At 38.5% G+C, this 13,496-nt stretch overlaps 1 long non-coding RNA gene across 1 annotated transcript in view; it reads left to right on the top strand.

Moving 5' to 3' along the window:
* LOC149216042 (uncharacterized) overlaps positions 1–8,422 on the top strand; it is a 39,219-nt gene extending 30,797 nt beyond the window's left edge. Inside the window, exon 2 of the long non-coding RNA XR_016251063.1 lies at positions 7,904–8,422. This is a non-coding gene — a long non-coding RNA (uncharacterized LOC149216042). The remainder of the gene's footprint in view (positions 1–7,903) is intronic.
* The last annotated feature ends 5,074 nt before the right edge of the window (positions 8,423–13,496 follow it).

Raw genomic sequence — 13,496 nt, 5'->3', positions numbered from 1 at the left:
TCCACTTGAATATCAAGTATAAGAAGGGCAGCACCAATAATGTTGCAGATTGCCTCAGTCGACCACCGATCATGGCGTTAACCACTGTGCTCAACTCTTGTGGGCACGAGACTTCTGATTGGCCACTTCTCTATAAAAGCGACCCAGAATTCGGCCACACATACCAGACACTCTTGGAGGGTCGGCATGTTCCAGATTTTCACCTCCAGGATGCCCTGTTATGCCACTTGGGTCACCTTTGTGTTCCTTCAAGTGAGCGTGCCAAGATGATTTGGGAAGCACACTATAGTCGGGCTGCTGGGCATTTCGGGGTCGAGAAAACAGTGGCAGTACTGCAAAATTATTTCTATTGGCCGAATCTTCGACAGGATGTTGGGAAGTACATCAGATCATGTACTGCCTGCGCCATTGCCAAACCGACCATCAAGAAGCACGGCCTCTATACCCCGTTGCCTACCCCTAGTCGACCTTGGGAATCCATCTCCATGGATTACATGTCAGGCCTTCCTTCCACTAAGCATGGAAATGACTGTGTTTTTGTGGTCGTCGACAAGTTCTCGAAGATGGCCATTATGGCGGCCTGCAAGAAGAATATCACAGCAGAAGCCACTGCTAAACTCTTCTTTGAACGAGTGTGGGTGCACTTTGGGATCCCACAATCTATCATCTCAGATCGAGACAGTCGGTTCCTTAGCACATTTTGGTCCAGTCTCTAGTCAATGCTGGACACCAAACTCACGAAGTCCACGGCCTTCCATCCTCAAACTGATGGCCAGACAGAGGTTGTCAATAGGATGATTGTGCACATTCTGCGCATGTATAACTCAAAGCATCCACACACATGGGACGAGAGCCTCCCCTATGTTCAGCACAACTACAACCGAGCTCTTCACAGCGCCACTGGCCATAGCCCTTTTCAGGTGGGTTTGGATTCCAGCCACTATGCCCCATTGATGTGGCCATGCCACTTGCAGCTACTCACATAAATTCAGCTCATGTCCAGTCCGAAATAGATAAGGCCACCAGCTTCATTGAGCGCATCCAACATATTTGCCAGCATGTCCATGAAATTCTGGAGAAATCAAATGCCAAGTACAAGCAGCGACATGATCAACATCGGGTGCAACACAAGTTTCAGGTGGGCCACAAAGTCTGGTTACATTTGCAAAAGGAACACCTTACTGGAGCCTATCGGAAACTGAGACCACTCCGATATGGTCCTTACACCATTACTAAGGCTATGGGAGACAACGCATTTGAGCTCAGCATTCCCCCATTCCTTGGCCTGCACCCAGTGTTCAATGTGGACCGCCTTCGGCCATACTTTCCACCATTGCTAGACACATCCGACATTGCAGAACAACTCACACCCACAGAATTAAATCCAGATTGCATGGAACAAGCTACAATTGATCGGATCATGGATACACAGATCAAGAACACTCGCCAACAGAATATCCAACTGTATCGAGTTGTCAAAGCAGGCCAACTCCTTCACCAGGGCAAGTGGCTCACCAGGGAACAAGTTCAGCAAAAGTTTCCTCATCTCATGGAGGAACTCAATGCAATGCAATGGGGACCATTGCTTCCTAAGGGGGGAGGAATGATCCAAGTGGATATTGGTGGCCACCTGGACCCCCACCACTGTTTCTCTCAGCGTTTTCAGTTTCCTTAATTGTAGCACAACTTACTATTTTTAGCAGTTTTTCGGTCAGTTTTTCGGGTTCTGAACTTCCGGAGCCGTTTTGAGGCCCTAAACGACGTTTTTGGGAAATCTGGGGCAACATGGGTCCATGGACCCATGTTACCTCCCAAAGTGGCAATGCTCGGATAGATCTTTCTAACGAGCTATTGTACGCGTCAAACGGAGATCGTATGCCAAAGTTACGACCCCAGGAAATTGGTGTACCAATTTACCCAAACGGGCCCACAGTTTGGCGTTTCATCTTCTAGGGTTAGGTTTTGGAATGTTAAGGGTTTTACATTGTTTCTCAACAATAAATAGGCCTTCGAGCCTCATTGTAACACAGTTCAGAGGCATGTAGCCACCACATCTCTCTTCAGAGATAAGCTACCATCGCCCTAGCTAGTTTATTTCCATTACCGTTTGTAAGCATATTTCAGTATTTTACATTAATGAAATGAAGTATTATTTCCGCTGCATATCTGTGTTTATGGTTATCTCTATAATTTGTTACGTTCCTGTTTAAGTCCGGATCATGAAGACCACCAAGAGCCGCAGAGCGAATAAAAATCAAGATATGAAAATCCTTTGTTGAGCAGCCATATATATATATCTATATATATATATCACGACTTTCTTGGATTTGTAGCTGCTCTAGCAATCTTCATTTGTGAGCAGAGTTCAACAATTATTGCCTTAACTGCTTGCCTTATAACTCCAAATTTGTAGTCACCAATTTTTCCAGGCAATTTGGTGACTATGGCTTGTGAAACCCATAATGGTAAAGAAGAGATGAATATTTCTTTCCATTTTGGTTCAAGAATGAGTTCAGGAGATGCAACCTGTGTAGGAACTCATTAAAATATTCATCAAAATGCTGCATATTATGGAGTTTCATAGCAACCAAAGTAATAGCAGTTAAATCATTGTTAATCTGGGGAAACCCAATAAAATTTACAGTGATGCCATAAAGTAAACAACCAATCATATTGTTTACAGGGAGTGAGGTTGTAGGGTCCATGTACACACTTCCATCTATATTTAGAACTTGTGAATTTTTCCATGTGTTTAACAGAACAGGATCTTTCAATGTCTCGGCTTTTAACCATGAGTCCAAAGATCCTTCAAATCCACCAAATCCACATGGCAATATTGAAGAAGACAGAAGGAGGATAAATATGATTACTTTTATACCAGATCTGGCCATTCAAGAACTTGATTATTTGGCTCATATTGGAAATATTTCTTATGAAATTTATTATGAAGATGATAACAGAATTGGAAATTGCAGACTAACAATTAAACAGTTCAACAATCCTTTTAGAAGGACTGATTTTGATCCAGAAAGACAAAAGTCTGCCTTCTTCCAAATGATGAATTTAGAAAATATCTCATCCAATTTCTTCTATCATCTCCAATTTGACTTTAGCTATGAAGATTGGCCAACAAAAAGAATGAATCAAGAAGATCCTTTCCCTAACTGGTTTGAAGATTGGTGGAAAATATACGGTCTCAGTGCTATCCTTACAATGCCCTATCAATTCACCCGATTAAAGATTGATGGTTTCTTTGCACCCGGCTCACTCAGTTAAGGCAAGCAGTCAAGGCAATAATTGTTGAACTCTGCTCACAAATGAAGATTGCTAGAGCAGCTACAAATCCAAGAAAGCCGCATGGCTATCAACAATTATGCAAACAATGGCATCTTTCTGCCCCTAAAAATTCAGAGGGGAGAGAACAAAGTGCTTACAAGAAAAAGAAGCACTCTTCAAAGAATTTTTCTGGCAAAAGAATTATCCATCAGAAAAAACCTAAGGACTACAAAAAGACACAACTATACTCCAGAAAGAAAGAAGTCAAATGCTACCATTGTAACAAGAAAGGACATATTTCCCCAAACTGTCCACTTACAAAAAGACAGGAAGAAAGATAAACCAGAGAAAGGTAAGAAGAAAATCTTCTACAGAAATAAATCTGGAAAGGTAAATTATTTGAATTTGCTTGAAAGTTGTGAAGAAATCACTAGTGAAGAAGAATCAGATTATGTAAATAGATTTAACTCTGATTCTGGATGAATACTGTAATGATCCCCATTGTGGGGAATGTTTCAAAGATAATTGTGATTGCAGCGATCCAGATGTCTGCCAGTGTCACTCCCTAAATATGATGAAACAGCCAGAGACAGAAGAACAAACGAGAAATTTGTTCGCACAAATGATGGCAGCCACAGATCCCCAGTTGAAAGAAATGTATAAAGAACTGCTGGTAAATCAGTTAAATTCAAAACCAGCAAAGCAGAATAATCCGAACTGGGGATATGTGCCACCAGCGTCTCTTTTCTCAGTAGAAGCTTTGACAAGACAATTCAGGCAAGAAGATTTTGGTGAAGATCTACCACAAACTCTGCTTAGCATCCATAGAGCAATAAAGGAACTGAGAAAGACAGTGAAGGAGAACCGAAGGCTTTGTACTGAAAGTCATCAAGACTGTCAACTCAGGCGAATGAAACCCGGAATTGAACAAGGATCTAGTTCAACACAACCTGTTTTCTCAGCCCAGACACAAATTTATATTTATCATCAGAAACCTTTCAAAGGAGTAGAAATTCATGAGCATAATTCTGATGAAGAAACAGAAGAAGATCGAAGTGGTTTAGGATGCAATCAAATTATTGGAGTTGTGATGTATTGTATTAAGCTCAAAGTCAGAATTGGTACCAAATTTGAGTACTGGAAAGTTCTCATGGATACCGGTTCCAGGCTTAATATTGTAAATAATTCAGTTGTAGAATCTCATCTCCTGAGACCTACAAGTTGTCCAAAAGTCACAACAGCTAGCAGAGATATCAAAACCACTTCAGAAGTTTCAGTGGATATCTTTCTTACAGAATCCATTGGAATCAAAGTTGTTTGTCCAATTGTCTCAGGTATGGATTGCGCAATGTATTTAAGAACACCTTTATGGATATTTTTTCTTATTTCTTTTTTCTTTTTAAGTTACACGATTTGCCTGTTACAAGATGTTGATGTTGGGTGTTGACATCTTGCTGAAGGCAAGTGGCACCAATGGTGTGGATTTATTCTTTCATGTGTATATCTAGTGAAATACATATATGGGGAAGATCCTGAAATTACAGGCATATAGGCACTTCCAAGGTAAACACGAAATTCTTGGAGATCATTCTTGTGAACCTTAACTTCATCTAAAATGTCACAGTTCCTGTCTCTGGAAGTTAGCAGCTATCGGTTAAACACACATGTGAACCCTAGCATGAGTAAACAAGAGAGCTTAAGTTGGTTGGCTTGCTTTTGTCAGTTTCTAATTCATTTCTCTTGCATGAATGTGACAGAAAGAACATCGTTTGAAGAAGAAGCATGTCACGAGACTTCGCAACTATCTTATTGGTAATGGAACAAACTAGAAGAAACAAAATAATTAGGAACGGAAAGTTCGAATGACACGTATTGTGTAGGTACAGCTAATTTTTACATTCGATATAAAACATGCTAACTTATCTTTTCAGGAATCCTTTCAAAGCATAAATTTGTGTTTTGTTTAACCCGGTACTATCGTCTGAAAATTTTACAACCATCTTTGAAATATTACTGCTCATAAAAGGATTTGTAAGAGCCCATTCATATACTGACATGATTTCAAATGGCCTATCACTAGTGACAAAGTGTTATATCGCCATATAAGAGTAGCTATTGTCATTGCCAAAATGAATAGAAGGAATTGTAGTGTCTTAGGCCTTTATAGGCTGAATCTGGGAAAATGCATTTGAAACCTAACCAAGCAAATGATGAAGGGACTCGAGGAAAAGCTTCACCATTGTCCGTAGATGTTTGAAAGGAGGGCATATATCACTAAATGATAAGCTGGGTGTTGTGGTTGGAAAAGGAAAAACATGGCAAATCTAGTATGAGCATAATTAAATCTCTGAATGAAAATATGAGAAATAGAAGTTGGCGACAATTGCAGGTTTAAGAATGAAATCAGGTATGGAATTTTATTAAGGAGAAAAGAAGACACAACCAAGATGATTTGATCAATGGAGAATGTGTTAAAATTGGCAACTAGAGCCAAATTCCACTTTGAACAGAACAGCTCTTTTGAAGAAGATAGTTGTGGCAATGATATCCTCTTTCTGAGAGGATCAAAATTGACCTAAAGATCACTAAATACAAATCATGACCTTATTAAGGACGGGAAAGATGAAAATTTGAATTTAAAATTTGTCTACAAAATGTTAAGGTCAGCTTCACCTCCATAAGGACAAATTGTTATATATAGATGTCCTCCATTCTCATTACATACATCAACTTGCTGGAGAATATGTCTGAGGCAACCGTGGTTTTGGAGGAGGTCGAAGTTTTGTTTGTGGGTTATATTCTAGGGCCGAATCCCTCCCAGTAGGACAACCACAACACATGAAGGTAAGGGCCGAGGTAACAAGAGATGTTTGTAAGTCTGTTTGTGGGTCCAAATTACAGAAAAGGCAGGTATCGGATAAATCTGTAGATGATTTGGGTTGTGTTCTCCCTATTTAGATAAGCTGTAAGCCCTGAGATTATTGGAGGAGCACCACAAACCTGTGTTGGGCTAGCTGGAAAGAACGTTAGGCCCTATTCTCATAGCAGAAGTCAAGCTACAGGCAACTAGGGCTGGCTACAAGAAGAATAATGCTAGCCACAACAATTGAAGGCACTGAATGGACTGATGTCGTCTACGATCAAGCCCTAATCAGGTTCCAGATCCACAGTTGTTTCACTATTGTGTTTGACTGCTCAATGTATCACTATATTATGGTTCATTAAATTCAGAGAAGAAGGCTGCACTATCTGGACTAGGACTGAGGTCCTTTTTAAACATTCACTGTAGCTGCTTTGTCTACTATTGATCTCTGGTTAGGGCAGAATTTGTAAGCAATTGTAGCTTTGCATGGCCTGCATCTTTGTCATTTGTATTTCTCTCTCTGCTGAATATTTGATATTAATTATAAGAAGATTTGATCAAGGGTTTTCCCATCTTGGGGTTTTGCCCTGGTTTGAGCCAATTCCTGAGTTCTCTCTTCTTGACTTGTCTTCAGCATTTATCATTCATGTTCTTTCCTCAATTACTATCATATGATGAGGAGACTTCATAAGTTTCAAAGATTGCAAATCATTTTGGAAGATTGCAGATATGGGTATAGAAACTCTTTTGTCCGAGTTTGAGGACTTATTCAATTACCTTTTCGCCCTAGAACAGATCGACCTGTCCTGCGGATTGTACACAATCCAAGTTTCTTCAGGCCTGAATTCTCTTGAATCTGATTTGAAGTTCTGATCCAAATGACAGTTTGTTAAGGTTCTAATAAGCAGTTGTTGGAAATCTGTGGCCTCTCCTCTACTCTCTGAACAAGGTATGTATAGGGTTTCAACCTAATTATTTGACAAACCATAATTTGGTTATTTGAAAACCTTGTTCCGTGCCCTAACCTAAAATCCAAGAGATAACTCAATTCTGGTATCGATGTCTTTTGTTACTCAAGTTTTGATGCTCGTTACAAATCTGGTTTGAAGCATAATAACTATAGCCATTTAGACCCTGTGGTAGGGCATTCCCTGGTTGACTAAGAACGAAAGTGTCATTGGCATAACTCACTTTTAGACCCTGTGGTAGGGCATTCCCTGGTTGACTAAGAACGAAAGTGTCATTGGCATAACTCACTTAAGTTTCATACAAGAAGATTTCATTGTTCAAAAGGCTAGTTGTCTATGTATACATCCCCGATGTAGAATAAGTTCAATTTTGCAAGACGACTGTAAGACTCCTATGGTCCAAGAACAAAGTTCATAGGTTCTAAGATACTATTAAAAGGTATACTTCATGTTGCCAGATGTTATAGTGAGTATGTTGCTGGTGACAAATGCTACAATTGCTTGATCCACGTGTTACACAATTTATATGTCAAATTTTTGTTATATGAAGTGCTCAAATTGCATAGAATATATAGCATGTACAACATAATATGTATGTGATGCAAGTAGTATGCATTTAATCCAAGTCATCTCCTAAGATAGTATATGATGTGAAGTATGCTGGTGTCTGTATGTGAGTATGTTGTAGCATTATCCAAAGTTGCTATTATATGGTTGATTTATATAAAGTATTGATGAGAATTTGTGTACACCCTTATATTATGTATGCGATTAACAATGACATATTACATGGCAGACAGATCCTCATCCTCATATGGAGATGGCACATTATATTAATGGCAGACAAGATCCTCATATGGATATGACATATCACATGGAAGATAGGTTCCTCATATGGATATGACATATTACATGGCAGACAGGATCCTCATATGGATATGGCAAGTTCTATTGTATGCAGACAAGATTCTCATATGAATATGGCACATTATATTAACGACAGACAAAATCCTCATATGACATATTATATTAATCGTATGACAGACATAATGTTCATATGATCTCATATTTCATAATGGCAGACTTACTATTCGCTTGGCATGGCAGACCTGATACTCCGTGTTGAAAGAAAATGCTAGTCATATGTCCAAATTTCAAAAGATAAGTATTATACATCTCTTTTATTGTCTTTTACCATCACTAATGTTTCTTGATGATGATGTGATGTGAAGATGATGTGATGTGAAGTCCTTAATAATGATGGTGCTGATATGAACCCATAGAATGATAAATGATACGCACTCCTGGTTGATAAGTACTCTTTTGATGTCATGAATAATGTGATTGGACTCTTTGATGGTACTTGATACTTACTCTTTGATGATGATAATCTGGACAACGATGAAGTAGATGATATAGTTGATCTATATACTCTATTCCTTGGATTTCTTCAATATATAAATGATGTGGATCTCCTGATGTTAACATAATCTCTTAATGTTGATATAAACTCGTGAATGATGATGATTTGGATTCATTGATGATGAACTCTTTGATGTTATAGACTCCTTGATGTAAGCTTCTTGATGATGATATGAATGAAGTTAATTCCTTAATGATTTGGGCAAGGTCACTTTCCCAATATTTAGAGGGAGTAATGATGGAAAATGATGTCTGTTGATATCAATATAAGTTTTTCAAAACCAACATGGAAATCCTTGATAAACTATTTCCTGCAAATAAAAGTCTGATGAGATGGAGACGCTGTTGATCCCTGGTTTTCTTGATAAACACCTATCACATGCCTCTAAGTCAAGCTATGGATGTGCTGCTCGTTGAGATATCTGGGTGATGCCACTGTTTATGGTCAGAAATTCACCGCCAAAACACAAGATTTCATGGATATTCTGATACTGGATATGGCACATTATATTAATGGCAGACATGACCCTCATATGGATATGACATATCACATGGCAGATAGGTTCCTCGTAAGGATATGACATATTACATGGTAGACAGGATCCTGATATGGATATGGCAAATTCTAATATATGGCAGACAAGATTCTCATATGAATATGGCACATTATATTAACGATAGACAGAATCCTCATATGACATATTATATTACTCGTATGACAGACAGAATGTTCATATGATGGCAAATTCTATTATATGGTAGACAAGATTCTCATATGAATATGGCACATTATATTAACGATAGACAGAATCCTCATATGACATATTATATTACTCGTATGACAGACAGAATGTTCATATGATCTCATATTTCATAATGGCAGACTTACTATTCGCTTCGCATGGCAGACCTCATACTCCTGTGTTGAAAGAAAATGCTAGTCATAGAAGTGCTACGACTAAGAGGAAGTTGTCCAAATTTCAAAAGATTAGTATTATACATCTCTTTTATTGTCTTTTACCATCACTAATGTTTCTTGATGATGATGTATTGTGTAGTCCTTAATAATGATGGTAATGATATGAGCCCATAGCATGATAAATGACACACACTCCTTGTTGATAAGTACTCTTTTGATGTCATGAATAATGTGATTGGACTCTTTGATGATGATGATCTGGACAATGATGAAGTAGATGATATAGTTGATCTATATACTCTATTCCTTGGATTTCTTCATTACATAAATGATGTGGATCTCCTGATGCTAACAATCTCTTAATGTTGATATGAACTCGTGAATGATGATGATGTGGATAAATTGATGATGAACTCTTTGATGTTATAGACTCCTTGATGTAAGCTTCCTGATGCTAACAATCTCTTAATGTTGATATGAACTCGTGAATGATGATGATGTGGATAAATTGATGATGAACTCTTTGATGTTATAGACTCCTTGATGTAAGCTTCTTGATGATGTGATATGAACGAAGTTAACTCCTCAATGATTGGGTAAGGTCACTTTCCCAATATTTAGAGGGAGTAATGATTGAAAATGATGTTTGTTGATATCAATTTAATATTTTCAAAGCCAAGATGGAAATCCTTGATAAACTATTTCCTGCATTTAAAAGTCTGATGAGATAGAGATGCCGTTCATCCCTGGTTTTCTTGATAAACACCTATCACATGCCTCTAAGTCAAGCTATGGATGTGCTGCTCATCGAGATATCTGTGTGATGCCACTATTTATGGTCAGAAATTCACCATATACAAGATTTCATGGATATTCTGATACTGGATATGGCACAATATATTAATGGCAAACAGGATCCTCATATGGATATGACGTATCACACGGCAGTTGGGTTCCTCATATGGATATGACATATTACATGGCAGATAGGATCCTCATATGGATATGGCAAATTCTATTATATGGCAGACAAGATACTCATATGAATATGGCACATTATATTAACGACAGACATAATCCTTATATGACATATTATATTAATCGTATGATAGACATAATGTTCATATGATCTCATATTTCATAATGGCAGACTTACTATTCGCTTGGCATGGCAGACCTGATACTCCTGTGTTGAAAGAAAAGGCTAGTCATAAAAGTGCTAGGACTAAGAGGAAGTTGTCCAGATTTCAAAAGATAAGTATTATACATCTCTTTTATTAATGTTTCTTGATGATGATGTGATGTGAAGTCCTTAATAATGATGGTGATGATATGAACCCATAGAATGATAAATGATACACACTCCTTGTTGATAAGTACTCTTTTGATGTCATGAATAATGTGATTGGACTCTGTGATGATGATAATCTGGACAATGATGATAAATGATACACACTCCTTGTTGATAAGTACTCTTTTGATGTCATGAATAATGTGATTGGACTTTGTGATGATGATAATCTGGACAATGATGAAGTAGAGGATATAGTTGATCTATATACTCTATTCCTTGGATTTCTTCATTATATAAATGATGTGGATCTCGTGATGCTAACATAATCTCTTAATGTTGATATGAACTCGTGAATGATGATGATGTGGATTCATTGATGATGAACTCTTTGATGTTATAGACTCCTTGATGTAAGCTTCTTGATGATGATATGATCGAAGTTAACTCTTTAATGATTTGGATAAGGTCACTTTCCCAATATTTAGAGGGAGTAATGATTGAAAATGATGTTTGTTGATATCGATATAAGGTTTTCCAAGCCAAGATGGAAATCCTTGATAAACTATTTCTTGCATTTAAAATTCTGATGAGATGGAGACGCTATTGATCCCTGGTTTTCTTGATAAACACCTATCACGCCTCTAAGTCAAGCTATGGATGTGCTGCTTGTTGAGATATATGTGATGCCACTATTTATGGTCAAAAATTCACCGCTAGAATATAAGATTTCATGGATATTCAGATACTGGCTCGGTTGGCAATGTGATGAGTAAAAGGAGTACATCTAGTGTTATATTTCTTGATTATACATTGCTATGGGAGCACTATTGAAGCTAAAAGCATGCTTATTATGATGCCAGGTGGTTGTTGAAGCTCTTCAGTTAGCCATTTGAGCACGTGCTCGTAACCATCATTGTATATTGCAATATTTTTGAGTGGGATTCATTTTTTAAAGAATCCATGTTCAACGCCAACCCTAAGTATTTGGTGTCACTTTATTTTGATATGATACATGAAGAGCTACCAAGCTCCATCGTTATTGGTTGGATGAACATATTATTGTCATCCATATAGAGCCCGTTGGTAAATTCTTCAAGGAGAGGTTGGGAGTCGTGGATAGACCCTACTATGAGGGTCTCTATTGATCATTGAGCTCTGGGAGCTTGGGGTACTACTTGAGCTATGAGCGACCATAGAGTGAGTGGTTCACCTTCCCCTGTGATACTCCATGATGATATATGAGAGCATAGGGTGAATGGTTCACCTTCCCCTATAGTTGATGATATATGCATAGGATGAGTGGTTCACCTTCTCCTATGGCATGTGAGCAAGATGAATGGTTCGCCTTGTCCTGTGGACACTCCCCTATAGTTGATGATATATGAGAGCATAGGGTGAATGGTTCGCCTTCCCCTATAGTTGATGATATATGCATAGGATGAGTGGTTCACCTTCTCCTATGGCATGTGAGCAAGATGAATGGTTCGCCTTGTCTTGTGGACACTCCAGTTAGGGATGCAAATAAACATCTATTGGTTGTCACATGTGGACGTGTTGGTGGGACATGGTTCATCCTTTCCCCACATGTAGGATGATCATTCCCTATGATCGATTGTTGACATGTTGGTGGGCCGTGGCTCATGCTTTCCCCATGTGTAAAATCCTTACTACCTTGATGATTAGCATGCATGTAGGACTTCGTTCATCCTTTACTTACTCTTGGTTGTTTGCATGTGCGTAGGATGTGGTTTCTCCTTTACCTATGATGGTTGTGACATATGACTGTAGGATGCAGTTCATCCTTTCCATACGTTTGATGGTGACGTGTTTGTAGGATGTGGTTCATCCTTTCCCTACGTGTGGCTATGACATGTGTTTGTAGGATGTGGATTCTACTTTCCCTACATGTGGTTGTGAGCAGGATGTGAGATATTCTTTCTTCGCTGATGTTTTTGCATCAACCTACCCATGTAGTCCGGGACACATGGGAAGTACCTCTCATCTAACCAATGAGTTGGGAAAAGTGGTTAGGGACCATAGCATTACCGATGGATGCATCGTGTACTATTGTATTCCCTATGACTAGGATGCATGGTGTTCTTCAACTTGATCTAGGATCAAGTCTGAGTGAGGTTTATGTGGGATATTCTTTCTCTGCTGATGTTTTTGCATCATCCTACCCATGTAGTCCGGGACAACATGGGAAGTACCTCTCATCTAACCAATGAGTTGGGAAAAGTGGTTAGGGACCATAGCACTATCGATGGATTCATCGTGTACTCCGTATGACTAGGATGCATGGTGTTCTTCAACTTGATCTGGGATCAAGTGTAAGTGAGGTTTTACCTCTGGACTGACTTTTGTCAATGGAGAGTGGTAAGGTCTTGACTCACTCTTGATCAATTCTTTTTCATTATTATATCAGTGTTCAACAGAGCAGATATGAGTCAAGATGCAGAGATGATATCAAGATGGCATGATAATGGATGGATTGGGAGGTGGAATTCTCCCTAGTTGAGAGGGAGTGTTAAAATTGGCAACTAGGGCCAAATTCCACTTTGGACAACGCTTTTAAAGAAGATAGTTGTGGCAATGATATCCTCTTTCTGAGAGGATCAAAATTGACTTAAAGATAACTAAATTTGGATAAGGAAAAATATTTATTTACTTAATTTTTTTCAAATTTGCCTACATAATGTTAAGGTCAACTTCACCTCCATAAGGACAAGTTGCTATATATAGATGCCCTCCATT

The sequence above is a fragment of the Pinus tabuliformis genome, chromosome 1_1, assembly GCF_031772625.1.
Source record: "Pinus tabuliformis cultivar Carrire ecotype Pingquan chromosome 1_1, CPIR1, whole genome shotgun sequence".
Taxonomy (NCBI): domain Eukaryota; kingdom Viridiplantae; phylum Streptophyta; class Pinopsida; order Pinales; family Pinaceae; genus Pinus; species Pinus tabuliformis.
The sequence above is the reverse complement of the archived record's forward strand: the minus strand, read 5'-3'. Positions and strand labels throughout refer to the sequence as shown.